The sequence below is a fragment of the Dreissena polymorpha genome, chromosome 2, assembly GCF_020536995.1.
Source record: "Dreissena polymorpha isolate Duluth1 chromosome 2, UMN_Dpol_1.0, whole genome shotgun sequence".
Classification (NCBI taxonomy): Eukaryota; Metazoa; Mollusca; class Bivalvia; order Myida; family Dreissenidae; genus Dreissena; species Dreissena polymorpha.
Window position 1 is genome coordinate 126,539,916 of NC_068356.1, and position 26,143 is coordinate 126,566,058.

General features: G+C 34.9%; 2 long non-coding RNA genes across 2 annotated transcripts; both read right to left on the reverse strand.

The window, feature by feature from the left end:
* Window positions 1-459: 459 nt before the first annotated feature.
* On the reverse strand, window positions 460-25,855 carry LOC127868916 (uncharacterized). Its single transcript, XR_008044303.1, has 3 exons — window positions 25,716-25,855; window positions 17,637-17,753; window positions 460-3,039 (listed from the first exon to the last, which is right to left on the reverse strand). It is a non-coding gene; the product is annotated as an uncharacterized LOC127868916 (long non-coding RNA).
* Window positions 16,748-17,233, reverse strand: LOC127868917 (uncharacterized). Its single transcript, XR_008044304.1, has 2 exons — window positions 17,046-17,233; window positions 16,748-16,889 (listed from the first exon to the last, which is right to left on the reverse strand). It is a non-coding gene; the product is annotated as an uncharacterized LOC127868917 (long non-coding RNA).
* Window positions 25,856-26,143: the final 288 nt, after the last annotated feature.

Genomic DNA, 26,143 nt, shown 5'->3' on the forward strand with positions numbered 1-26,143 from the left:
AAGCAATAAATATATAATTTCATTGAATAAAGACACATGACACAAATATTCAGTAGAATCATATTTCAGGATTTACAATCGAGAACGAATGGCATTACACTATTTAAATTTAACAAATTAAATCGCACATACGAAAATTGAAAATTGAAAATATAACATTGTTATGTAAACCCGTTACAATGCAGGTTGGTGCAGCAGCAGTAGCGACTATCGCTCCAGAGGCGCACACAGCAGGTTTAATCTATCTTGAATAATGCATACTTTTTAACATGAAAATCTCATTTTCCACAAAACACTAAATTAAAAGTAACAGGAAGGTGGTAAAAAATTCATTATTTCAGTTACAAAGCAATGAATTGAAAACTATCGGTACATTCAAGTTATCTGTATAAAACATGGCATCAACTTAAAATCAGTACCAATACATGTATCACCTTAAATCCGCAGATGTTTAGTAAGATTGCCTTTTTAAACAAAAAATTATAATTGCCCTAAAATGAGTGATTTAACAATATACAAAGAACTATCATGAACCATTTTCAACATTTACTTTGTTGTTCTAAAATTTAAATATATATGCAATTTCAAACTATTTATGCAGGTAAACCATGTACACACAAAATTTTAGTACTCATCTTTACCCTTTTTTTTTATCCCCATGTTTTTTTAAAAGCGTGGGGATATTGTGTTTAGCTCCGCCGTCTGTCTATCTGTCCGTCCTGGACACTATTATCTCCTACACTATTAGCACTAGAACCTTGAAACTTACACACATGGTAGCTATGAGCATATATACGACGGTGACAGCGACAGAATTTTGATCTGACCCCTTGGCCAAAAGTTATTGGGGTCAGGGTGGGGCCGGGTCAGTGATTTTCCTGCGACTCCGATTCGAAAAAGGCTCATAACTACTGTGTCCCTTCAGATATTGCTTTCATATTTGGTATGCATGTGTATCTAGACACCACCTATCCATTCGCATACAATTTTTTACCCTTGACCTTCAACTTTGGGTCAGTTTTAAGGTTTCGAAATCTGTGACCGCGATTCGAAAAAGGCTCATAACTACTGTGTCCCTTCAGATATTGCTTTCATATTTGGTATGTATGTATATCTAGACAACACCTATCCATGCGCACACAATTTTTTTACCCCTATGACCTTGAACTTGGGGTCAGTTTTCAGGTTTCGAAATCTGCGACCGCGATTTAGAAAAAGGCTCATAACTACTGTGTCCCTTCAGATATTGCTTTTATATTTGGTATGCATGTGTATCTGGACAACACCTTTCCATGCGCATGAAAATTTTTATCCCTGTGACCTTGACTTTGAACTTTGGGCCAGTTTTAAGGTTTTGAAATCTGTGACCGCGATTCGAAAAAGGCTCATAACTACTGTGTCCCTTCAGATATTGCTGTCATATTTGGTATGTATGTGTATCTAGACAACATCTTTTCATGCGCATACAATTTTGTACATGCTACCTTGACCTTGAACTTGAGGTCAGCGTTCAGGTTTCTGAATCTGCGACCGCGATTCGAAAAAGGCTCATAACTACTGTGTCCCTTCAGATATTGGTATAATATTTGCTATGCATGTGTATCTGAACAACACCTTACCATGCGCATACAATTTTTGACCCCTGTGACCTTGACCTTGAACTTTAGGCCAGCGTTTAGGTTTCGAAATCTGCAAACACGATTCGAAAAAGGCTCATACCTACTGTGTACCTTCAGATATTGCTTTCATATTTGGTATGCATGTGTATCTGGACAAGACCTTTCCATGCGCATTAAAAAGTTTTGACCCCTGTGACCTTGACCTTGAACTTAAGGTCCGCGTTTAAATTTCGAAATCTATTAAGTGGTTATCTACCCAATCAGAAGAAGTGCAAGCATTTTCATCGGACAAAGGAATTATTCAACAATGAAGCTTGTGTATTGAAAACATATATAGAGTTACACAGTAGTGGCGCAGAGATGTATTTAGTAGTCAATTATTTGTGTTTATTCATCTGTGAAATGGTTTAGCTCATCCATCTAATGTTTATACAAGGGATTATAAAATATTGGTGCAAAGGGACACCTGTATTTTAGAGAAGAGATAGAATGCAGTCAAGCATAAAAAGCATGAGAAACTCATGGAATAGCGCCTCAAGAATCTATAAAAGGGCTGAAACTTTCAATTTGTTCAATCACACTTTTAGACTCATTATGAAAATCTTTCAAAATGTTCAAGTGTGAAAAATGTGACAAACAATTTAAAGCAAAAAGGACTCTTGAACAGGCACATCAATGACAGACATGAAATTTAACATTTTCATTGTTGTGTACAAGATTGCGATATAAAATTTCTGAGACGCTACTATTTAGTCAACCATTTAACCTCAAAACATAACTTTTCCAAAGCAGAAGCATGAAGATTGGCTATAACAGACAAGTTCAGCCATCTCATTCCAATGAGGATGATATGTACATAATGGACGTCAGTGAAGTTGATTCAGTATTAGATTTTTTAGGAGAGCAGGATGAGGACCTAAATCCAAGTGAATTTTACTCTTGTATTAAGGACTTCGATTTTAACATTTTCACCGCCACCAGAATCAACAAAGCCTCGACTATGCATGGCCCCATTACCAAACCTAGGGCGCCCCTGGGTCAAACATGCGGCGTGGGGATACTCGTCGGCCTCTGCCGCGCCATTTCTAGTTTTAATTTTAAATTGAAGTTGACCTTGATTTATTTTTAAAGCCTGGTTTCAATACATCAACTATATTGTGCAATACAAACATCACACACAAAGCTATCTTGGGATGTAGGTTGTGAGACGCAGACCTCATGCAGCCATCGTTTGCAAACGTCGGATGATATCCATTTTAATGCCGTGCGGGTCTTTACAGTGGAGTGAACGAGTCGCACAGATATGTTTGCCGCACTCCATGAATCAGAAGTCTGTGTTTCACGACTAGTCTCGATAAACTGAAACATGGGCCTGTCGCAACATTGTGGGATGCTTTTTCCTGACCAAACATTCGGCAGTCTGGAAATAAAGTAAAAGTCATTCATACATAACGTAAAAAACAACAACATTTGTTTGCAATAAGAAAAGCATTATATTCACTAGATTAAGTGTTCACAAAAAATACTATTTCTGAAAATAAAATTGCAAGAACGATAGTTTGACAGTGAAAAGTATTCATGTTTTATGCATCATAAATTATGCATCATAAATATACAATCACATTAAGACACAAAAAAACTACTTTTTATACAAAATAATATAATGGAGCAAAGAGAATGCTGTATTTCATTACCGGGTATATGACACATTAATAAATTAAAATATGAGTAATCTTCTTGTTTAACCTAATTTTCAGGGTTATTTGACAAAAGTGGGACTCTATAACACAGTTTGAAATATCATGACCTTTATAAAATAAAGGAAAATGCAAGGCTCTAAAAACCAATGCACCAACAGAAAGGTACGATGATTATATTCTACATTCTCCCATTATTTTATTGAATAAAAGTTAATGAAGATCTTTACTAAGCAAACTAGAGCTTTGTCACAGACGTGATGTATACCCCCACATGCCGCATTGACACAGACTATTTTGCATGCTGTCTTTACAAAACAAGAGAATTAAATTTATGGCGATTTTTTAGAATTATAATGCCATTATCATTTATGGCCATTTCGACTTTTGAAATCTTGAATTCTTTTGCATGACATGCCGTCCAAATTTATGGCCATTTTTTTACTTGTGAACTCCAAGTGTGAAATAGACCTTGGAGTTATCGACATAATTCTTTCGCATGACACATCGTCCAATGACTGTGAACAAATGTACCAGGTTTTTTTAAAATCTCACAATAAATGACATAGTAATGGCCCGGACAAGATCATTTATGGCCATTTTTGACCTTTGAACTCACAGTGTGAACTTGACGTTGCAGATATCGACGTAATTCTTTCGCGCGACACACCGTCCAATAATGGTGAACAAATGTGCCAAATGATTTTAAAATCTCACAATGAACAACATAGTTATGGCCCGGACAAGCTCATTTATGGCCATTTTTTACCTTTGAATTCATGTTTTAAAGGCTTCATTTCCATCCCTTAGATACTGATGAGCAGCAAACAGCATAAAACCTGAACAGTCCGCAAGTGACTCGAGTTACTCGCAAGCTGTTCTGGTTTATGCTGTTTGCACACAGCCATTTTCACTTTGCTTCTGAGTGGGAAAGGGTAAAATAATTTATCTCCATCCTAAAAGAAATGTACTTTAAAAATGTACTTTACAACACACATGAAGTAAATGCATGAAGTAAACATTGGACTTTCATAAAATGAAAGTAAGCGATTGAAACAACAGCATGTGGTTGGTTGATAGTTGCCAGGATAAAGCATTAGACATCCTTCTTTAACATCAACAGGCACTAAATGTTTATGTTACCCCAGTTCAAACAAATCTTAAGTTTGCTGATGACATAACCAAGCCATATCAATACATCCCAAGAGTGCAGTATAGACATAGAAACCTATCAAGTCAAAGAATGGAAGGTGATAGATAAATGAAGCCAACACAGAATCCAGACAAACAAATTGTAATTAATCCAAAGAATAAAATTAGCAAAATGATCTAAGAATTAACCCAAAGGATAAGAAATGAAGCCAAAGACTACTAAGCTTACAGATTTAAGAAAACAAATGAGGAATCCGGCTATGTACATTAATTAAGTATATAGCATAAACAAGAAATTCAGTAAGACAGTAAAAAAACATATAATAATACATAATCCAGTCAAATAATATGGGAATTCAGACAAAAAGGACGGATTTTAGATTCCATTGAAAGAATAGGGAATCCAATCCATGAATCCACTTAATAAGAAATCAAGTCAAAGATTAATAAAACCAGCTAGGAGTCACAGAATATGAAATACAGAATACAGTCAAAATTGCTAAATTGTATGAGAAATCAAGTCAAAGAATAAAGAATCCAGTCACAGAATAAGAAATACAATCTTGCCAAATAATGAGAAATCAAGTCAAAGAATACACACAATTAAGTGTCATTCAATAAGAATCCAACCAAAGAAAACAGAAAACAAACTGGCAAAGGATTAATGTAAACTACAACATTTACACTACTGGCATACCATACAAATTAACACAAACATCAATACCTATACTATCATAACCCAATCATTATACAAAGTAATGATAGAGTCAATAATGCAATACTTCAATGGAAATTGTGACAGGGTCATTGTATTATTGTCATAAACCTGCATAGCTGGGTTATACAAACCTCTGCTGGGTCATGATACACCTTTGAAAAAGTGGTTGATGGTTTGTTTGACTCTTTCAGTGCTGGAACCAAATTTTGAAGGCCTTTGCAAACAGTTTGGATCCAGATGAGACGCCACAGAACGTGGCGTCTCACCAGGATCCAAACTGTTTGCTATTTTGATAGTATTTTTTGAAAAAAAATCGAAGAAAATGCTAATTTAAGAAATTAAGCAGACAACATTTTAGCAGACGACAAATTTCCCAGCATGCAAAGGGTTGATCTTAAGTTTGTCATTTGCTTGATGGGACACCTTGCTAATACAAGACCTTTCATACATAAATTAATTACGGTTGGAAATAGATTAATTATCTAATTAGCGCTGACATATGATGCTCTCACATGCTAATCCCCAATTAGACAGGGTAGCGCATCAGTTTGGTTAGCTGATGAAGGCTATTTGTTGATGTAATGTTCTCAATCAAATAGTCATTAACCCATTTATGCCAAGTGGACTCTCCCATCCTTCTAGATTGGATCAATTTATTTCCAAAATTAGGGATGTCTAGTATATTTATTTCTATATTTAGAATATTTCTTACAGAAATTCCTTAAAGCAAACAGCGCAGACCCAGATGAGATGCCGCATTATGCGGCGTCTCATCTGGGTCTACGCTGTTTGCAAAGTCCTTTTTTTCAGGACGCTAGGCATAAATGGGTTAAAATTTTGTGTCATTGACCTATAAAAAATATGTTTGATATTTGAGAAATTATAATAAACAAAAGTTATGTGTTTGTAGGGTATATATTTAATTTAATGTGATTGACCTAGAATATGTTTTAACATTTGTTCGGTAGAAATGCGTTTTAAATTTGATATATTTTGTATCATGTTTTGATGTATGATATATATTTGACGGTCGGCTACAAATGAATGGATAATAAGATATGATATGTTAAGAATTTCATTTATTTGAAAACGTTGAATAAATTAAAAGTTGCATAAATTTCATATATATAACGGATGGTTGCAACTGAATGTCTGATGATGGAGTTGTATGGATTGGTGAATTTTAGCGTATGCAATTTTATACCACTATGACATTCTTTACGGCCAATATGAATGCTGATTTTGAGGGGAATAATGAAAAGTGAGATGTTTGAGACTGCTGAGATAACTGATCACTATATCAGGGTTACAAATTGAAATGAAGTTCACACTGTATGGTTTCTATGTAGTAAGAGAAGCATTAAAATTTGAGTCGCGTTTTGGGAAAACTGGGCTTTGAGCATGTGCATATAGTCTTGTCCCAGAGCATGTGTTTATAGTCTTGTCCCAGATTATGGTTTGAGGGTTGGGTTGGAGCGTCCTCATGTGCGTATAGTCTTGTCCCAGATTATGGTTTGAGGGTTGGGTTGGAGCGTCCTCATGTGCGTATAGTCTTGTCCCAGATTATGGTTTGAGGGTTGGGTTGGAGCGTCCTCATGTGAGTATAGTCTTGTCCCAGATTATGGTTTGAGGGTCGGGTTGGAGCGTCCTCATGTGTGTCTAGTCTTGTCCCAGATTATGGTTTGAGGGTCGGGTTGGAGCGTCCTCATGTGAGTATAGTCTTGTCCCAGATTACGGTTTGAGGGTTGGGTTGGAGCGTCCTCATGTGCGTCTAGTCTTGTCCCAGATTATGGTTTGAGGGTTGGGTTGGAGCGTCCTCATGTGCGTATAGTCTTGTCCCAGATTATGGTTTGAGGGTTGGGTTGGAGCGTCCTCATGTGCTTCTAGTCTCAAGTGAGCTAAAAATATATCATGCAACGTTTTATCAGGCAGATATCAATGTAGTGGTATGATAAATTCTAATACACTGTGCTTTATGACTAAAATATCAGTAAATTACACATAGTTTGCATAGCATCTTGTTGAGATTTTTTCAAATCATATTATAAGTTAACAAATTGAATCTCAGCTCAGATATCCTTAGTTTGACCTATTAACAATTTTTCGACTCTTCGATGCCATCTGATCACAAGAAAAATCTGATTATTGAAAATAAAACATGTCCATTTTAGTGAAATAAGGGCTACACAGACCAAAAAATTGTCCTAAATTAAAAAAAAACATTCTCTTTTTCAACACAGGTTTCAAGGTTATATGAAAACATACTTTTATTCATATTTCCTGGTTTAGCATTTGCAATAAGTACACTGAATACAAACAAAAAAGAAAATTAAGAGTATTATATCAAGATTTCTTTGTCCATTATAGAAAGGCATTACAGAAATAATACCGGTACATGTTTGTTTCTTTTTTTTTATCATCAAGATCGTTTTTTGTATACAGAGGGTAAACAGAATAGAGCTATCACTACAGGTGATACAAACATACCCTGCAATACCAAATACACAAATATAGACAAACATGTTTCATTGTGACTATAAACTATGTGAAAAGTGATATTTCATTTGAATGTGACATTTTAAGATGCTATCCCGCTTTTAATGATATACAAGGCGCCTACCAGGCTACTGAACACCTGAATATATGCTATCCAGCTGAAATAAATCCACCTATCCTAAACGAATTAACATAATTGATGTGGTATGTGATATCAAAATTATATGACAGAGTTGTTAATGGTATCATATTAACACCAAAAAAATGTTATTTTTTAATTCACCACATGACATGGCAGTAAAGTTTTATTCGACTGAAAAGAGATTATAGCTGATATGGTTACGAAATGTTAAATTTTTATATCATTATAAATGTAAATTTAGTTACCACGGGAATATCATGTTTCTTTGTATGATAAATACCCTGCTTTGGAATTTGTTAATTCCATCTTTCAATTGAATCACATAAAATGAAAATGAAATACATAACAAAATATTAAGAAAAAAGCAAGTGTTATACAGAGGATAAAACCCCTTTCCATAAACCCCTTTAAAAAGCTATGTGCACTAATAAGGTAAAGTAATTATTACTTGGCATACAGGATGTAAACACTGAAAAGGGGTGTAAACAAACCAGAGCTGTCCCAAGCCATCTTTGTGACCTTGACTGTCCCATCAAGCTTTTTATTACTGCCATTAAGTTAGCATAAATGTAAAATTGTATTCAGTCCATTTTTGGTGGACAACTTTATGCTTTGGATTAAGTCTGATGTTTCCTTATTTCAGCCATTTCTCAAACAAGTGAATAAAAAGGAATATGAAATACACGTACAATAAACTATAACACTGACAAGTTGACATGAACACGCTATTATTATGCAAATCACATAAACTGGTTACTTAGCTGAAATTGCATGTTGAAATGAATTTGTTTAAATTAGCAATAACACATGATCTATCTGACATCAAAATATATCATTTTTGCAAACCTGAAAATAATACGCTGTAATTATTATTAGGGAGACATGCCTTATGCGTGACCATTTTTAAGTTTCGCCAAGCTGTATAATGCTCAAATATGACAACTGACATCTAAGTGTTACCTTAACCTTTAAGGGAACATGAAAGAGGTTTCTACATGTAACTGTTAAACACATTTGGCAAGTTATTTAAGAAGTGCATAATTACTATTGAAGTATCAGTTTGGATTGACCATTGACCTTTTAGTCTGACTTTGAGCCGGGAACATGGGTCTTAACACAAACTGGTGAACATTTGTTGTCAGTTATTGCTCCATTAATGACAAAGTAACAGTTTGGACAAATTTTACCTTCGACCTGTAAGTGTGCCCTTGACCTTTAAGTAAGGTAGACAGGTGTTACATGTTAAACACCGCCTCCTAATGATGGTCTTTTGTAATTATTAATTTTAAAATTGCATGCTGAATGATGTGCTGAATGATGTAGTTACTGTCTGTACAAACCCGAACACACACATACATACAGTAACAGACACACAAATGTGCACTCATACACTCAACCATTTTTACAAATAATTATCGTTGTTTCTGAAGATGTCTCAAATAAAAAAGAAAAGAAAGATATGTCAAAGACATTACCCACGTAAACCATCTATTGCTTTGTCAGAGGCTTTGCAAATCTGCCATGGTTTAGTGCATGTGCAAATAATTCAGGAACATTTACATAACTTCGATTGAAAATTGTGTCATTTTACATCTACATTTAGTGGTAATTACATATTTTAAATCAAGCACTTAACAAATTTAGAAATAGTTCACTTCACAGACAATTGGATGAACAGTAAAACTGCCATATTCCACCCTACTGGGGGCATACAAACAAAAATTGCACTGGGGGTTCAAAACCCAGGACAAAAAGAAGCAAATACTAAAACATAACCACTAGACTTGCCTGCCCTGAGGGTTCAATACCCAGGACAACAAGGAGCAAATACTAAAACATACGGAATCCTGATAGTGCCATATATAATCTTGCACTTCTTTCATCAAGGGCGAAACTAGAAACACGAAGCGATACTTGATATTTTTCTTGACAGTCGCGGCGACCCACGATATTTTTCTTAAAAGTCGCGGCGACACACAATATTTTTCTTGACAGTCGCGGCGACGCATGATATATTTAATTCGATATATCGACCTTGTGTAGGTGATGATGATGTGGTCGATCTGGTTCTGGGTCCTGCTGTCTGGTGATGTCCATGTAAGTTTGTGGATCTCCTTGTGCGCGAACAGGGTCCCTCCTATGACCAAGTCGTTCTGTTGGCAGAATTGACTAGTCTCTCCCCGTTGTTGGTGATCACATCCACTCCATGTCTTCCCATGGTCCTCTTTTTGTCTTTGTTGTCGCAGCAAACCTTAGCATTGAAGTCGCCGAGCAACATCAGCATGTCGTGTTGGGGGATGTCCTTCTTGACAGTCGCGGCGACGCATGATATATTTAATACGATATATCGACCTTGTGTAGGTGATGATGATGTGGTCGATCTGGTTCTGGGTCCTGCTGTCTGGTGATGTCCATGTAAGTTTGTGGATCTCCTTGTGCGCGAACAGGGTTCCTCCTATGACCAAGTCGTTCTGTTGGCAGAATTGACTAATCTCTCCCCGTTGTTGGTGATCACATCCACTCCATGTCTTCCCATGGTCCTCTTTTTGTCTTTGTTGTCGCAGCAAACCTTAGCATTGAAGTCGCCGAGCAACATCAGCATGTCGTGTTGGGGGATGTCCTTTGAAACACTTTGAAGGCGTCGTAGAATGCATCCTTGTCCTCTTCTTCTGCGTCGTCTTCTTCATATATAGAAACTTAATAGCATTGATATTAAAGGTTTTGTAAGTATGATTTAAATTACAGTAATTAAACAATTGCAATATCAAAGCTACTAATTCACAAAAATCTGACATGCAAATTGCACATAAAGTTATACAAATAAAATGTTGATAAGTTTCCAATTCTTATTGGAATGGGTTAAATAAACCATTGGCTAATTTGCTTAAATATCATATTGAACATTATTCAGCTTAAAGGAAACATAATAAAACAAGAAACCGTCGGAGACCGGTGATCAATGCTCCCCAAAGGTTTTTTTTGTCACAATATTGCACTATATATTCAGATAAAAGGAAACGTGTTGAGGGCACAGTAGTTGGGGGGACAATAATTGCTTTATAGAAAATTTCAAAGGGCGATAACTCTGTGAATATACATCCGACCAGACCCCGCTAATAATACGCACATCTCTTCTTGGTAGTGAAGCTTCCCATAAAGTTTCATTGAATTACGGTCATTAGTTGCTGAGAAATAGCCCGGACAAGAATTGCACTATATGTACAGTTAATGGAAAATTTCAAAGGGCCATAACTCTGTGAAAAATCATCCGACCAGAACCCGCTGATAATATGCACATCTCCTCTTGGTAGTGAAACTTCCCATAAAGTTTCATTGAATTCCGGTCATGAGTTGCTGAGAAATAGCCCGGACAAAAATTGTGCACGGACGGACACACAGACGAACAGAAGAAGCGGCGACAATATGCTCCCCCCAAAATAAATTTTGGGGGAGCATAAAAAATGTTTGTGGATATTTGAGCATGTCTATTTCACACAAAGGAATCTTCTTTAGGTGTAAAATATCTCATTTGTTGAGCTATTCAAAATCCTGTGGGGAATATTGAATAGTTTTAAAACATTATACAAACTGGTTGGACCATAGAACATTATTTTGTTCCCCATAAAGCTGTTTGAAATGTTTCTGAACTTAAGGATTACAGTAGCTTAAAGGGGTATACATGTAATAACGCTGTTTTTAATTTACTATAAACCTTATTTAAGCAATACATATTCTCTCTTTTCAAGCAGAAATTTATAATGAAACATTGTTATATTTATGATTTTTTTTAGACAAGATTGAAAAAATGCCCTTTATCACTCACCTGGGTAATGGGGCATGGCCAAAATTTACCCCGGGGGCATGTTTTCAACAGTTTTTTTTCTCAAAAAGCCAAAATCTGAGGCCTACACCATTCATCAGAAGTGTAAAGAGTACAATGCATTATGGGACACAACTTTCATTGGACGAGCAAATTTTATTTAGATTAAATCATGCAATACGATCATGTACAAATAATGTTTTATTGTGTCATACAAATTATGAAAAAAAAGTGCTTCCTGGGGACTTTCTGATAACCGTAACGGGTAAAAATGAAAATGAATATCTGTTAACAGTTACACTGCGTTAGCATGTATATAAATCATCTTCATAATTTCATTTATTTTTCTTACACATACAGCTCTGATAGGGAATACATGTAATAAACACTGACTCTTTAGTTTTTCACAACTTTATTGGCATTACACAACAGATAAACACCAATTAGCTGTCGAAAGTGGTTTAACCTCTACACAGTTAAAAATCTAAAATTGGTGAAACGGACAAATAAAGCAATGAAGCTGTGATCGTCGCTATCTTTGTACCGGATTGCTGAATTTTGAATTTCAGATTGTCAGTTTGCGAAGTCATTTTTTGCCATTTCCCCATCGGCCGAATATTTATTATTTCGGTTATTTACAATGTATCCTAGTTTGCGGAATGCATATTTCCAATTCCCATGTTGCCGACTCCTTTTCATCGTGAAACAAGGTGAATGACGGCCAAACAACGCGGTAAGTAGCGTGTCCATCCCCCGGGAAGTGTCACCCATCGAGAAAAAAGAACACTGCTGACGGGCTTTTTGTTTAAGTACACTGTGTCTGTACTGTAGTCAGGCAAATATAAAATATGGGCTCTCAGTTGTAGTGACAGCCATTTTGTAAAAATGTTTTTTGTCACTTTGACCTTGACCTTTGACCTAGTGACCTGAAAATCAATAGGGGTCATCTGCGAGTCATGATCAATGTACCTATGAAGTTTCATGATCCTAGCCATAAGCTTTCTTGAGTGATCATTGGGAAACCACTTTACTATTTCGAGTCACTGTGACCTTGACCTTTGACCTAGTGACCTCAAAATCAATAGGGGTCATCTGCCAGTCATGATCAATGTACCTATCAAGTTTCATGATCCTAGGCATAAGCCTTCTTGAGTTATCATCCGGAAACCATTTTACTATTTCGGGTCACCGTGACCTTGACCTTTGACCGAGTGACCTCAAAATCAATAGGGGTCATCTGCGAGTCATGATCAATCTACCTATGAAGTTTCATGATCCTAGGCCTAAGCATTCTTGAGTTATCATCCGGAAACCACCTGGTGGACGGACCGACGGACCGACAGACCGACCGACATGTGCAAAGCAATATACCTCCTCTTCTTCGAAGGGGGGCATAAATATGAAATGACATTGAAATCCTTCTAGGAATGCACAAATTACAGAGATGATACTAATTTCATACAGAATACTCACACACATACACACACAAGAACTCAGAATTAGAGGTAAGGTGTGACTAAAATATGCCCTCCTCAATAATGGCCAAATGTTCGAACAAGTTCGTTAAATTGCTGATCACCAGTGGATTTTAAATTGAAAGTTTCAGCTATGGTTCTCATATTGCAGCCATTACTAGTCAAAGGCTTCGAGTGATTTGGAAGGTATGATATGAAAGAAATTCAATTTATTGTAGATCTTTTTCAAATTGCCTGACACTACACTCACACAAAGAAATTTGCGGAGCGATTATATCTTATAAATATATTACAATGTTCAGGTATTCAATGGGTAGGGTAATCTGATTATACGAGCTATTGAAGCATGGGTACTGAATAATTTTTAAATGTCATAATTGGACCAAAGAACATTTTTAAGGCATAGCATGTCCATTATAATTATTTAAGAGTGTTATCAATTCAAGTCATCAAATAAGCAATGTCAAGTTTGTGCCATTAGTATTGTCAGAGAGAAATATGTTAATAGATCTGTTATTCAGCTTTTAAAAATGTATTTCACATTCCAATAAATCTAAGTTAAATTTTATACTCCATGTACATTTCTGTTTTGCAAAATTATTGTAAAGCTATTGGTTGGTCACAAGTGATACATTATCTTGTGCTTCTAAATTTCTTAATTTTATAATCATACATGTACTTCACATATTTATACATAAACCATAAACTGCAATAATGGGGTTAGACTTTACCATGGTTTTAGATAGAGTTTACCTGTCCGAATATTGCTGATCTAACAGTAAGTGGTTATTTGTTGGAAGAAAGTGTCAAGACAAGGAAAATAAATGAATGCCAGAATTTGTGTATGGATATCAGTATGTAATATCTGAATACTATAATGATAACTATATAAAACAGTTTTGATAGCCGAGATATTAAGTCTTGTTTGTATATTCTTTTAGCAAAGATCTTTAATAAGTAATAAGTCATATATAATAACTGTATATTCAAAACAAGAGGGCCATGATAGCCCTGTATCGCTCCACTATTTTTTTTTTTTAGCGAAAAAAAACGTGCAATGCGCATGGGTTGAAATGTACTCAAGCATGTGACTTTCTCTTTCTATCCCTCGTCCCACTGGGGGTTTAAAGTTGGAAGGGTGAGCATTTTTATAAATGGAAAAAGTTACTAGCGTGTTAACTAAACAGACTTAAAAGCCCGGGAATTGTTGCACAGGTCCTTTGCTTATAACGTAGGTACATTTATCTCTCCAAAAGATATTGTCGTTCTTTCTATTTCACATATTTTTAGACGCCGACGATCAAATCTACGCATTTGATTTGAAACAGATTCTCAAGACCCATAGGAATGAAAATGCCTTAAACCTTTACCAAACGACACATTTTGGACTTTCCCAATTTGAAAGAGGTTGCAGATGTCAATTAAATTAAAATGGAATATGAAGGAAATGATCAGGTAGGGTAGAAATAATTGTGATAAAAGGAGAAATTGCTCATCAACCCACACATCCCTTAGACCAACAGGCCTGAGAATATTATGATAATCTAAAGATTATTTCTTTATATTTATAAATGTTTTTAATTAAGTAATACATTTGACTTCTAAGATCAATTCATAACTTATATTAAGAAAATTATAAAATGGTCAGAAATATATATGGATTGTTGAGCAATTGACAATCATATCCACAATTCATGAGTCACGATTCACAAATGGAACAATGAACCATTAGTTATTAAAAAGCAGCATATACGATAGTTAAGAACATTGCACTTCATTAATTTCAACACCTTCTCTTGGATACAAAGTTTGAGTTTACCTTGCAGTATCATATATTGACTTTTCTTGAAATAATTATGTTCATGGAAGTTGTGTTTTTAAAATCAATAATATATTATTAAACTGGTTTTAACACTACAAAAAAAGACATGAAATTAACATGTCATCCAAAATATTTTCATCCAGATATATGGTCACTTTCAACATATTTAAATAAAACCCGACTTTTTTCAGTTTGTAAGAAAAACATTCATAACACATATGTTCTTACTTCAATGCCTTTGTAAGCAGTCACCATCTGACCTAAAATGGCACTAAATTACAGGGTTTTATCTCATGTTTACAAGATGTTGATGTTGTTGTTGGTCACAGCCAAACGGCCGCAGTAATCTCCACTGGTAAACGTCATATGTTCAGTTTTGTGACCCCCGAGGCCGGGTCAAATTTGAGCCCAGGGAAATAATTTGAACAAATTTGGTAGAGGACTATTAGATATCACTACATACCAAATTTAGTAGCCCTAGGCTCTATAATTAAGAACAAGAAGATTTTTAAAGTTTGCACACAATAGGCCTTATTTAAGCATATGTTCATTTTTGTGACCCCTGGAGCAAGGTCAAATTTGTTCCCAGGGGCATAATTTGAACAAACTAGGTAGAGAACTATTATATGTCACTACCTACCGAATTTAGTAGAAATAGGTCCAATGGTTATGGACAAGAAGATTTTTATAGTTTGCACAAAATGGGCCCAATATAAGCATATGTTCAATTTTGTGACCCCTGGGGAACGGTCAAATTTGATCCCAGGGGCTTAATTTGAACAAACTTGGTAGAGGACCATAAGATGTCATTACATACCAAATTTGGTAGCCCTATGCCATACGGTTAGGACAAGAAGATTTTTAAAGTTTGCACAAAATAGGCCTTATATAAGCAAATTTTTGATTTTTGACACCCCCAGGGCAGGGTCAAATTTGACCCCAGGGGCATAATTTGAACAAACTTGGTAGAGGACTATTAGATGTCACTACATACCAAATTTGGTAGCCCTAGGCCCAATGGTTATGGATGTAAAGATTTTTAAAGTTTTCACAAAATAGGCCTTATATAATAAGCAAATTTTCAATTTTTTGACCCCCCAAGGCAGGGTCAAATTTGAGTCATGTTGGTAAAGAAGTATGCACAATATTAAAGCAATATGTCAAGGGACATAGGAAATATTTGGGGTGGTTCGCAAACTTTTACATAGAGTTATTAATAATATGCATATTCTAAGTGGAAACAAGAGTGCCAAACTGTCACAAGATACGCCCGTTCGAAGGTTTTGGACACCATGCTCAATGCTTGAAATGCACGAAGTGACCTCAAGACCTAGTTATTGACTTGGCATGACCCATATTTGAACTTGACCTAGATATCATTTAGATGTAACATGTAATGTAAATTTGGTGAAGATCAGATGAAAACTACTTCAATTAGAGAGCGGACACCATGCTAAATGCTTTAAATGCACCATGTGACCTCGTTTTTGACCGGGCATGACCCATATTCGAACTTGACCTACATATCATCTAGACACAACTTGTAACCAAATTAGGTGAAGATCAGATGAAAACTACTTCAATTAGAGAGCGGACACCATGCTAAATGCTTGAAATGCACTAAGTAACCTCGTGACCTAGTTTTTGACCCGGCATGACCCATATTTAAACCTGACCTACATATCATATAGACACAACTTTTGACCAAATTTGGTGAAGATCGGGTGAAAACTACTTCATTTAGAGAGCGGACACCATGAAATCCTTGAAATGCACTAAGTGACCCCATGACCTAGTTTTTGACCCGGCATGACCCATATTCCAACTTGGCCTAGATATTGTCTAGACTCAACTTCTGAGCAAGTTTGGTGAAGATCGGATGAAAACTATTTGAATTAGAGTCCGGACAAAGTGGCGCCGTTGAAAATGCACTAATTGACCCTATGACCTAGTTTTTGACCCGGCATGACCCATATTCGAACTTGGCCTATATATCAACTAGATGCAACTGCTGACCAAGTTTGGTGAAGATCGGATGAATACAATTTGAAATAGAGTCCGGACAAAGTGGCCCCTTTGAAAATGCACTTATTGACCCTATGACCTAGTTTTTGACCCGGCATGACCCATATTCGAACTTGGCCTAGATATCAACTAGATGCAACTGCTGACCAAGTTTGGTGAAGATCGGATGAATACAATTTGAATTAGAGTCCGGACAAAGTGATGCCTTCCGCCCGCCGCCCGCCCGCCCGCCAAGGGGTTTCACATAATACGTCCCGTATTTTATACGGGCGTATAAAAAGGCCATTATTCTTATAAAATGATTGATACAGTTGTCTGCTCTTGTTTGTAAGTTGGGGTCATGTTGGTAAAGAAGTATGCAAAATATTTAAGAAATTTGTCAAGGGACATAGGAAATATTTGGGGTAGTACGCAAACTTTAACATTTGCACGCTTACGCTTACGGGAAGCCGATCCCGGGTTGAGTAGGATAGCTCCACTATATATATTTCATATACAATAGACAAGCTAAAAATTAATGTCTTCTAATGCATCTGGGGCATCACCAGCCTTACCAGCTGTTTCACAAGAAAGAGAGCAATCCTTTGTCACAACTTCCATAAACTTGTCCGCGTTGAAGTTTTACAAGAATGGTTGAATATGAGCACCAAATATTTTCTCTCCCAAGTACCTTGGTATGTTTTGCTGGTTGTGTGCATGTTGCAATGTTGGTGGAACTCTGGTTGAGCCAAGTTCTGGACCACTGTTACCGTCATATCTTCTAATGGTGAATCATTGGCATCATCTCCTGCATCACAAAATCGAAAGCTTAATCACAACATCAATCTACATAACTGTCCAGTGTCCATCTAATTATTGTATTAAGGAAATGATTCATAAGACATGCTTGCCAAGAATTGTATGTTAAGAACTCATTTTGATGAAATAAAGAGTTTTTGGAGGTTAATTCTTATTTTCAAAAACCCTAATTGAAGGGCAAGTCATCATTTTGATAAAATGAATTGTGTATCAAGTCCTCACTTTTATGATAAATCAATTGTATGTCAAGTCCTCACTTTTATAATAAAATAAGTTTTGTGTAAAGTCCTCATTTTGATTGATAAGAATTTTTTTGAGAAAGTTCTTATTTTAAAAAACTGGAGTCATCATTTTGATAAAATGAAGTGTGTATCAAGTCCTCACTTTTATGATAAATCAATTGTATGTCAAGTCCTCACTTTTATAATAAAATAAGTTTTGTGTAAAGTCCTCATTTTGATTGCAAATAATTTTTTTGAGAAAGTTCTTATTTTCAAAAAACCTAATTGAAGGGCAAGTCATCATTTTGATAAAAAGAAGAGTGCATTAAGTCCTCACTTTTATGATAAATCAATATGTGTGTCAAGTCCTTACTTTTATAATAAAATAAGTTTTGTGTAAAGTCCTCATTTTGATTGCAAATACTTTTTTTTTAAAGATCTTATTTTGAAAAAACTAATTAAAGGGGAAATCATCATTTTGATAAAATGAAGTGTGCATTAAGTCCTCACTTTTATGATAAATCAATCTGTGTGTCAAGTCCTCACTTTTATAATAAAATAAGTTCTGTGTAAAGTCCTCATTTTGATTGATTAGAATGTTTTTGAGAAAAATCTTATTTAACAAAAAAAAAACTACATTGTAATTGAAGGAAAAGTATTATTTTGATCAAATGAATTGTGTATCAAGTTCTCACATTTATTTGAGAAAATTATTATTTTCCAAAAAAAAAAATTGTAGGACAAGTCTTTATTTTCATCAAATGAATTGTGTGTCTTAAGTCCTCACTTTAAATTATATAAAGATTTTTGGGGAAAATTCTTATTTGCAAACAACTAATTTAGGGCAAGTCTTCATTTTGATAAATAAATTTTATATGAAGTCCTCACTTTTATAATATAAACAACAAGAAAATTCGTTAAATTGATATCCCCCACCAAATAAATTTTGTTTATTGATGGGTGAATAACTTAATTAAAGCTTATTTGTAGGGTTGTGCCTTTTCTTACTTTTTTGTAGTTACATCATACAAAAAAACAAAGGGCAATATCTCTTATTTAAAAAAGTGTAGGGGTATGGTTCTTGTGCATGGAGCTTCTCCTTATTAATATCTATACGCCCATGAAGTTTCATGTTGAAAACTTGTATCATATCTTAGATATAGCCCTGAAAAGTTACATCATACAAAAACAACAAATGGCAATAACTCTCATTTAAGAAAGTAAAGGGTTATGGTTCTTGTGCATGGAGCTTCTCCTTATTAATATCTATACGCCCATGAAGTTTCATGTTGAAATCTTGTATCGTGTCTGAGATATAGCCCTGAAAAGTTACATCATACAAAAACAACAAAGAGCAATAACCCTTATTTAAGAAAGTGTAGGGTTATGGTTCTTCTACACGGCACTTCTCCTCATTGATATCTATAAATTCATTAAGTTTCATGATGCAAATTCTTATAATTATAGTTTCTGAGATATAGACCTGAAAAGTTTGTGATGGACGGACTAACAGATGACAGACTGACAGACTGACGGACAACACCAAAACTATATCCCTCCGCCTTTGGCGGGGGATAAAAATGTGTCAAGTCCTTGTTTACTTGACTTTGTGTTATTCTGTGATACATATATAAATTGCATTAAACGTAACAAGAAAACATTGCTTCTAAACAAACATTAATTTAACTAAACAATTAATACTGTGTGTCAGAACTGTGTTATCTAAAGATAATTGTTATTATTGCTGTTAATTGAGTACTTTATGAAAATAAACACTAAAATAATCAACACTTTGTGAGTTGCTTTTGCGCGTCTTCCGAACTACGAACTGCGTCTCAAACACCAATCATCCACTGTGGCATAATGTATGTTCTATTATTTGTGTGACACACATATTGACATTTTCTAAACTGTATTATATAAAATTTCATTAAATATAAATTATGGTTTTGCTATACATGTATTGCAAAATGTCAAATGTTTGTTGTAGACTTAATTAGACTAATACCAATTGAAGTCTGTGTTGTTTTCACACATTTAAAAATTATCAATTTTACAGATTTTTGAAATTAAGTAGCTATTTAACATAACAAGCGGGCCATGATGGCCCTTAAGAGCTCATATGAGTTCACGGACACAAATTTACCTGATAGAAGGCATGAACTTAGTAAAAGAAAAATATGATAGACATAAAAAAAAAAGACGTGTTCATAAGGCACAGTTGCCCCCACATTCCACTTTTGTCGCAAAACTACGCTAATGTCAAACACAACCTGTTAATAGCCATATTTGACTATTGACCTGTAAGTGCGACTTTGACCTTGGAGTTCAGCCTTCTCATGTTAGCCATTTGTAAGCATTAAATTTTGGAAGTCCCAGGCATAAAATTGCACTTCAATGCTAAGAGTATAATTAAACCATTACAATGTATCACATTATAATAAATATTAATTTTTAATTTAATGTGTTTTGAACAAATGTACGTGGGTCATTCAAAAGTTGTTGTCTGGTAACCTTTTGTTGATTTAGTTATTCCAGGGTATAATCTACATGTGCGTCTCGCGTCTATGACGCACAAATTAATATCGAAATAGACGCATCGTTTTGAAATATGTGCGTCCACTCGGACGCATTGCTGAACTGTATCCATTACCGCATACGCGAATCACGATAAGCACAAACCATCTTGTGTATGAGTCAAAAGTGTAGCAATGAATGCTGAGTTAGGCCACGACTTTTATATTTCTTGGTTTACAAAACCGCCGACCCTAATTTTTGGAAAATGGGAAAAAAAATAAAATCGGAAAATCGTCTTTTTTTTATATATTTTATTCCCGACCGCACTGAAAAACGAGCGAAACGAGAAAAAAAACGATCCGGTTTGAGTACGGTTGCGAATAAAATCAAGTAAGTACAATCAACGATTGGTTCACATATATTACAGAGATCGGGATATTTTTCAGTGTGACACAGTATGTACCAGTCCTTTTATGGGCACTTCTCAAAATTTATTTAATTACAGACAATAGGAAAATCAGCGTCAGTAAAATGTCGACCGCATCAAAATTTATTTCCGAGTCTGTGACGCAACTATATTGTTTAACATGTTTATTATATCAAACAAACCCGATATTATAGTAGATAAAAAAGTATTACCTTGCAATTTGATAATTAGTATAAATAATCCAATAAAACACTGCCATTATTTACGATGTATGTGTTTGGGAATTTTGTAAACACGTCCGCCATAGTTTATAAGAACTGTACAGAAAGTTTGGAAATCGGAACAAATCGGTATATCTCGGAAAATCATTGATAAATGTATTTGTCGTTTTAATGCTTAGGGCCGAGTAATTTCGGCAAATCGGAACTCAACTTGCGTAAAATACTAGCTCAATTAACTGTTAAACTCCGCCTCCGTTCTCTGCAAAAGATTCGAAGGCGGAGCTATGCACGTGCTATTATTAAATTGGAGTATTGCAATTGAGAAACAAACGCACGATTGGTTCGGCATGTTGATTGCTAGACAAAGGAAGCCAATTTTGTCGGCGCGAAATTTGTCGCTTTATTGCTTCAGACAGCAAGCGGCTTTCCTTTGATGACGTCAAACTGTCAATTCACACAGACTGCACATTTTCGGAAGACTTTAACTGGCTCCTTGTTTACAATTCCAGTAAAAACACTTGCAAACATTAAACTTTGGATTAAATTATCAAAATAAAGCAAAAGCCAAGTTGACAAATATGATTGTATTAATTCGCGTCAGTTCAAATAAGACGTTTTGCGTTGTAAATCAACGAGTTTTCATGACAACAACAACTTTAACAAACATTACAGCCACGCCGCGGGGATCGATCTACGTCGATTTTTTTTCATGGACGATGTCATAAGTCCAATAAGAGCAAACACATACTTTGTGTATGAGTAGTTTATCTTATATAAGATTTATGCAACGGGCATCGCATTGCGTAATGGTGCGCATCGAATTACGGAAATGAAGCGCAGTTTTTCGTTTTAATGGGAGAAGAACGCATGTCATTTAATGGAGTGTTTAAAATTGCCTGATGTTACAAAAGGTGCTTTTAGGTGACTCATTTCATTTGAAGATATAGATGTGTTTCATTGCATAATTTGATTTTTCGTCTCTGTGTTAAGGTTATAAAAGATATGATGTCTTTGTTCTGATGTTATTAGTATTAACTTATTTTTCCAATGATGTTTTTTTTTTTTTTTTTTTTTTCGACCGCCCGATGGACCATTTTCAAAATAATTTTTGTAAACCAATAAAAAAAAAAGTCGTGGCCTTGGCAAAAATGAAAATCTGTCAGTTAAAATCGATTTTTATTTGCAAAATTGTTTTGTGAACTCGCGGCCTGGTGTTATTAGTTTTATTTTTTTTTTTCTATTCATTGAATGGATTTTTTTTTTTTTTTTTTTTTTCGACCGCCGGATGGACCATTTTCCAAAAAATTTTTGTAAACCAATAAAAAAAAAAGTCGTGGCCTTAAATTAACCGAATGAGGCTTGAAGACTCCAGCAAGTCTTTTGATTGGCTCTAGTCGAGCCGCTGATGTATAATACAAACTAATTAGAATCTACCTTTTAAATAGAATGTGTTATGATATTTTCTCGAATCCCCGGATGAAAACCTGCTTTAACTTTGTGTAACTTAGTCATATATAATACAGAAAAAATGCCTCCGAAACAAGGTGTTGAAGCTTAATCCAAAACAAACAAATCTGGCAATACCTTATATTTCTGAAAGTTTTATTGAAGTATAAAATTGAAAATTGCCTTTTACAAAAAATGTCAGCAAAACCAGTACACTTGGGGCAATTTTAAGGATATTGTTCAATATATTTTGTTAATGAAGCAAGTTATTGAGAAGAATTTTCACATTTAAGTTAATCACATGGAAACACTTCTGTAAGATAGAAAAAGAACTCAAACATGCTTAATGGTATGAAAATAAATGCATGTTTTATTTAGGCTTCATTATTTTTTAAATCACCCATAGGATATGATGCGGCATTTGTCTTTACGGAATATAAAAAATATCAATCGTTTTTACCCGGAACTTGGCGCTGTAATAAATTTGCTATTCTGTGTGTTCTTTTACCAAGCTTGATTAGGAATTTTTGAAAAGGCGCAATGGAGATTTTCTTTCACCATTAAAAATAATAGTTCACGGATTCAAACCATAATACCTGATTAATATGTTGCTACAGTGGATTCCTGTTCTTAGCATACCATGTCAGCAAAAATTATGCTAATAACAGGAATATGCTATTAACAGGAACACACATTTTAGCATAAATATAGCAACTGGGGGCATACAATAAGTCAAATCTGTTAATAATTGATCGTCAAAGTGAAATGTAAATGCAACATTGTATATGATTGATGTTTAAGATAACTATTTATCAAATGGAATTGTATTCTAAGGTATTTGCATTTGCATTTGAGCATTTTTTAGCAGATTTAAAGCATATTTTCTTGGCATTCTGAGAATGTTCTATATGCTATAAAGACTTTAAGTGAATTCTGAATATTGGGGTTAAAAATTATGCTATTAATAGAAGAAAAATACATTAAAATATAAGAATTAATCTGTGCTTTGACATTCTATATGCTAATAACATAAATATGCTATTATCAGGTATGCTAATAAGTAGAATCCAAAAATTATCCTTCAGTCTGACAGAATTTCCTAGCCTGTCAGACCAAACATCTGACAGATTTTTTTACATTTAGCGGTGTCTGACTTGGCTTCTCACTTTTGAGTTCATGATGCTTAATGTTTTAGATTCAACACTAGTTTCTTCAACCTCACGACACCAGAGCTCCTTTGATGCAAATATACTTAAGTGGTATTAAGGGATATATTTTTTTCCCTGCAAATTGCGTTTGTTCCTCACATCTGGTTAAAAATAAACCTGTTACCCTCCGATTGACTGTCAATTTATACAGCAAACTCCAATACATATTCCTGTTTGTATTCTTGTACGAAAATGTCCACAACATATGGGCGTAGTTATATGGGGACTGAATATTCAAATACATGTAGGTTAAGAAGTACAGTAAATGACATGACAAAATGCTGTTAGGACATATCATCAACCTTAATTCTAAACCAGCTATACATGACATTATTCTTAAGAGGGGCATTTCAGAATAAAGATAAAAAGATACAAACGATTCGCAATGGAAAAATTATTTCCTGCAAATATTTTTTATCGAAATTATTTCCGTCAAGACATGTTGTACAATAGCATGCCATGGTTAAAATGAGTGTGTAAAACAATGCCTAAACTCTTTCTGCAAAGTTTGGGAAGTCTGCTTTAGGGACATTTAAATGGATAACATCCCAGAACTTAATTATCCACTGCCAAGTTATTCAATAAATAGTAAATTGTAAACATTTCAATTATGAAAAATTAAACAACTTGTAATTCAGACACAACTCACATTTTACCTGTTGTTAGCTTTGAACAAGCTAATTGGCCTCGGTAAAAAATAATTTACATTGAAATTGAGAAAAGTCCTCGAGAACTCAGTGCCCCAGATAATTATTTGGGAAATAGGGTTTTCAACCATTGATTTTGAAAAATAGGGTGATTTCATTCTTCATATAGAGTGAAATGAGTAATAAAAATGCATACCTTAAAATAATTGCTGATTTACTTCCGTTGACGCTGCACACTTGTATTGATTCAATAGAACTGTAAACTATCATCATAAATTTTAATAAACTGATGTTTCCTAATATCTTTAATCCTTTAAACTGTCCATGATATAAACTTTAAAAAATGTCGACAATTTCTAACCAATGACATGCCTTTTTATACTTTTGACAGGTTTGTTAAGTCACAGACTTTCCATCATGTTTTTTGGATGTCAACTCAACTGCTGTATACACAGTTTCTAACAAAATCGATAACACGAATGATTCGGCACTTATTGGCTCTTGCTTTCTTGATTCAAAAAAGTTTGCGATCGGCTGATATTTTGGCGCAACATTCTCGGACGTCTTTCGACCTCTCTTAGCTATTTTTATTTCGCATTGTAATAGAAACTGAAAGTACAGACGCTTTACAAATACATGCACAATGGGCGACGAATTAGGTCAGATTGAAAACGCATAGCGTTTGAATAACTATGACCGTTTGCTGAGCTTGCTGAATGTAAGCGTCACCGCGTTACGATAATAATTCCAAAGAGAAAATACCTAAAATGAGCAAATCATTTTTAATCGAAGTTTTGTATCGTTAATTTGACGAATTTGCGTAAAAGTCAAATTGGTTGCGTTTTCAATACTCATGATATTGTATTTCTTTGCATTTTTAAACATTTTAATAGGGTGAAAGACGCAGATACGCAGCTTATCTGGGGCACTGAGAACTGGTTAACAGACATGATATTTTGGATAATTGTAAAAGTTAGGACATGTATGGGGAGAACGAGAAACGTAAACAATGTTAACCAGAAAGGCACAATCACAGGCAATCGGCACCTGAGACGGAAGCAATTATTAAGAATCATTAAGAAAATAAATCGATAGAAACAGAGAACCTACACTTGCGCACCCATTGAGCAATTCTTATCAGTCATCGTCGTGATTTTCGCAAAAGTTTTAACAGCCGTTAGACATTTATGATCGATTTTCTTATTAAGCGAATGGCAACAATTTTTTGATCGACTAGTTTGCAGCCAAAATATAAAGCACTTACCGCGTGTCAATGTTAAACTTTAAACAGGTCGTCACATAAACTTGCAGAAGATGTGAAAAAGGCACCATCATGGCAGCAGCCATTTTTTCCAAACAAACCAGTTTCGCACCAAAAGGCAAATATAACAAGAGTTCTGATTGGCTAATGCCATAATCTAAAAATAAATGCTGGTCGAGCAGGATTTTTCTGCACGAGCAGAAAAATGCTGGTCGAGCAGTAAATTTGCTGCTCGAGCAGCATTTTGCTGGTCGAGCAGCATTTAAATGCTGCTCAAGCAGCATTTTTTTCTGCTCGAGCAGAAGTTAAAGTTTCGACCCCTTTGGTATCCCATAGCACTCAATGAAGTTATATGGAACGATTTTTTTTTTCTACTGTAAATATTAATATATTGGCCGATTATTTTAAACAAAATAGTCATACTGGTATAA